General features: G+C 45.6%; 1 long non-coding RNA gene across 1 annotated transcript in view; it reads right to left on the minus strand.

Annotated features, from left to right (window-relative positions):
• Positions 1 to 1,714: 1,714 nt before the first annotated feature.
• Positions 1,715 to 4,318, minus strand: part of LOC102013431 — a 5,435-nt gene continuing 2,831 nt past the window's right edge. Inside the window, exon 4 of the long non-coding RNA XR_264289.2 lies at positions 1,715 to 3,089. This is a non-coding gene — a long non-coding RNA (uncharacterized LOC102013431). The remainder of the gene's footprint in view (positions 3,090 to 4,318) is intronic.

Here is a 4,318-nt window from a genome sequence, read left to right on the forward strand (position 1 = left end):
AAAATTCTCTTTCGATGCCAAGAAAATTTTCTTCCCTTTTGTTGTTTTGTCTTAGACTTTTGGATCTTAAGTTTTTCAATTATTGTTTCTCCATATAAAATATTGGAAATGACTGCTGAGTTCAACAAATAAAGCCTTCCAATGTATGAACAGTACCTTTAAAAATATTGATCTCGTTTGAGTTCTCTGTCCAAAGTTTAAAATTTTTAAATAGTTGAAATAGTCTGCTTAATGTTCTAAGCCATTTCAAGGTTTTGGTACTATTAAAAATTGTGTTCTACTTAAAATAATCAATTTTCTATGTGTGCACTGCTAGCAGAGAAAAATCACACTTGATGTTTTGCATATGCGTTCACGTACAACGACTCACGGCTCACACTGCTGGACTCACACTCCCCCCAGAAGTATTCCTGCTTGTTTGAATAGTCAGGTGATCTCCCAGTCCTGGTAGAGACAGTCTTCTTTCTTTTGACCTTCCATAGGTTTATTTCCTGCTTTTTTCTTGTCTTGTTATGCTGGAGAGTTCCTCTACCAGGGTATGTCCCTCCAGTGCTGATCTATCTGGGCTGTAATTCCCAGAATGTGTGGCTTTGCTGGAGGCGGTACAAGGGCTCTGCTTTGTCAATTTTGTTTTTTCAACTGTTTGTTTCATTAGTCCTTCATATTGTTCTTTTAGTCTTTATTTCAATTATTTGTTCACTGCTCTTTGTTATCTTTCCCCTTGCTGTTTTGGGGTTTGGTTTGTCCTTATTTTTCTAAGACTTTGAGATGCATCATTATGTTATTAAATTTAGATCTAATTTAAATCTTTAATGCTACACAGTTCCCTCAAAACACTGCATTATGTACATCCTATACATATTTATATAATATATTTAAATTATAATTTGTTTTAAAAGGTATTTTAATTTCCTATGATATTTTAATTCCCATTTCTTCTTTGATACATAGACTTTTTTTACTGTGTTGCGATTATTTTACAAATTTTAAGGCATTGTACACTTACCAGGTAATGATTTCTGATTTAATTCATTGTGGCCAGAGAATATACTGTGTACAATTCCAACTATCTTAAATGTTTTGAGGTTTAAGGATTTAACTTTTTAGATAGCTACCTAGTTTCTTGATGTCACTTTTTGAGCAATCTATTTTGAAATGCCAATATTATACAATTAACCTCATACATTGTTGAACTACATATGTAAAAAACTACAATATTAAATGAAGCTCTGTAAAAAATCATTTAATTTCCTTCTGAGCTTTTTCTTATGAACTATATTCCAAAGCAAATCCACCATGGGCACAAAACCATGAGAAATTCTCTAGACAAATTTATTTTTCCATGTTCTTTTGAACTAAGCTGGAGGATTTTTCAGGGGTTTAGTCACATCCTCCTAAATAATTATTTTTTGCCAAGTTCACTTGTCTAACATACTTTTAGATATTCTGGGTTCTTTCATACGATATGAATTGAAAACTTTTTTACATAATTAAAGGAGGGCATTGTTTTTGATCTTGGCTTGACTTGCAGAATTACGAATGTCAAGATCACTGAGATACTGTTGATTTAAGATTGCACATGTTCCTCTGGTCTGCGCTGAACACAGAAAGAATGTTCAAGTAAAACTTTCAGATCCAAGGACAAAGGTGAATATTTTTTCAACAATTTCTAATCATTTATTTTTAAAGCACTTGACAAGGTTAGTCGGAGATACACAAAAAGCCCCAGAATACCTCTACCTGCCCCCAGGGAAGAGCACAGCAGAAAGACATGCAAATCAGAGAGCAGGTGACGGAGAAGAAGCAGCCACCGCAGAGCTCTATCTGTCTCTGTCTCTCCTCTCCCTATATCTCTATCTCTCTATATTTATACACAAAGAGTACAAAGCAACCCTCTGAAATAAATTCTCCCTGTGAAAGAATAAGAAAAAAAAAAAAAAAAGAATGAGAAAAAGCTTTTCAGACAAAGTGCTTTCAAATGCACAGTCGCTCCAGGGGCCTTAGAGGATCTACCTTAAGAGAGAAATGTGAGCTCCTGACAGCCAGAGGAGCGGTGGAGAGCTGAAAATCAGCGCTTTGTCAGCTGAAGTGCTCTGCGTGGAAAGCAGGGGCGTGACGGGAAGAAAGCTCTGGTTTCTTTGAACACAGGCAGCTCTCCAGGAAGTGCAGAAGGAGGCCGTGTGCCCCCAAAGCACGGGCTCTTGGAAGCCTTCTCTTCCTTCGCCGGAGATCTGCCAGTGATGAATGAACGGGTCCTGCGGGTGGTTCTCTGGAAGATTGGTTTTATTTTCTAAGGAGTGTTTCCTGTAGCTTCTCCAACACTGACATCCATTTCTCAGCATGGAAATGCATGTGCCTAGTCTCACACATACGTGACTTTTTAATTCAGGAAAGTGTCTCTGCCCCCAGACAGCATTTGCTATTGACAGTGCCTTCCAGAGTGTCTTCTCATTGATGAGCAGGACCCCGTATTTATGGGAGAAATATTTTCTTTACACTCCTTGAGGCGTGACTATCTAGCATCTTCGCAAAAGGCCCAGGGCAGAGCACTCTGGCCGCTATCTGTTAACACCAGAAGGTTCTGCATTACATATTTTATGTTAAGATGCAAAAGAGTGTCACCCAGGGGCCTCAAATCTGTGAAGGGAAATGGTATTTTTGTAATGAGTGTGTCCTTTCCCTTCATCAAGTCACTTTTCCAACCACGAAGAGATGTTAATTTTTGGACCCTTCTTCCACAGTGATATTAAGAAGAATTTTCCGTACAGGATTTATTGGATATAGTTAAGGTGAAATACACGCATGAATTAAAAGCGCTAAGCAAGTGGGAAGCCCTAGCGTGAGTCGCTTCATAATTAACACCGACCTCCATCTCAGGTAGGTCAGGTCCACTGTGGCTACGATGTTGATTCTAACTAGCAACGCTAGAGACCAAGGTTCCAGTCTGGGTTTAACTATTCTTAGAGTCCCCTTCTCCGGGGGGGAGGACAGTCAGAGACAAACAGGAGGCTGCTGTTTTCATGGACGCTGGCGTCTACCAACCGCAGAACAAGCACAATTTCACCATCTTACTCTGAATGTAATATCACCTGTGCAAAAAGAAAAAAAAAAAAAAAAAAAAAACACTATTATTGGGGAGGGGGGACTGTGAGGAAGCCACAAACGACAGTTAGTTCCGACTGTCAATCTGCACGTTTAATGAGAAACTGCCCAATTTAATGAACCCGGGAGCTGCGCCCTGGCATCATCTTAAACAGAACTTGCGTCCCGGCCCAGTGGTGTCACTCTCCGGCCTCCGAGCGGCAGCTGGGTGTACCCTAATGGAAGGGGCTCCTTGTGAACTATTAGGCATATATGCAATCACCACTAATTGACTCCACTGCAGAGGGCAGGGACCTGCGTGTGCAGTGCGCGACAGACAGACGCGTGCATAGCTGCTTGTCAAGACTGGAGGTTACATCGGGACTGGAGATGTCTCATGTGCACATTAGCACAAAAGCAAAAGCAGTCAGGGAGAGAAGGTAGCGCTTTGCGTCCCCAGCGCAATGAGACCCCGGCCTAATTGGGCTGCTGCGGGAGGGAAGCGGCCTGTGGCCATTGCAAAGTCAGCTGCCCCTGGGAGGGCCGGCCTCCTCCCATCCCCGCACCCCACAGCCCCCTGGCCTTGGGCTGGGCCCTGCTGTGGGAGGCAGATGCCCCTGCTCTCTGTGCCCTCGGCCTGTAGTCCCTGCAATGCCTGTGACTTCAGCCTCGCGCTAGGTTCCCTGGTTCTTCTGAGGGGACAGACACTCACTGCCTTCTCCACCAGGCTTCAGCGGGTGGAAGGTTACCAGGCTCAGAGGGAACAGGACCCAAACCCCCGGCCTCAGTGGGGCGGGGTCCTGTCCCCAAGACAGCGGGGCTCCCGGCCTCAGCGTCCGGGCCCGCAGAGCGCCGCCTCCACTCACTGTCCTTGCACCCTCGCCCTCTGCTCCACGCGCGGCTGCTTCACTGTCCTTGCTGTTGAACTCCCCTGTGCGTGTTCGCTTTGGGGTTGGGGTCCCAGCGCCCCAGTCTTGCAGCCTCCCCCTCCCCGAACCGCGCCCGGTGGTCACGCGAGCGGCTCCCAGGCGGCGACTCTCACCGCTCGACGGGGTCGCGGGCAAACAATGGCACCTCGCGGAGGTGACAGGAGACCCACAAAGGGCCGCGGTGCCCTCCCCGCGGAGCCTGCCAGTCCCTGCCCGTCCGCCGCGACAATGCTGCCCCCTGCTGCTGCGCTCCGCGCCTGCGCCCGCCCGGCCTCGTCCAGGGCACCGCGGACGGCGCTGGGCAGGGG

Source organism: Chinchilla lanigera, unplaced genomic scaffold (assembly GCF_000276665.1).
Source record: "Chinchilla lanigera isolate Chin_1 unplaced genomic scaffold, ChiLan1.0 scaffold00103, whole genome shotgun sequence".
NCBI lineage: Eukaryota > Metazoa > Chordata > Mammalia > Rodentia > Chinchillidae > Chinchilla > Chinchilla lanigera.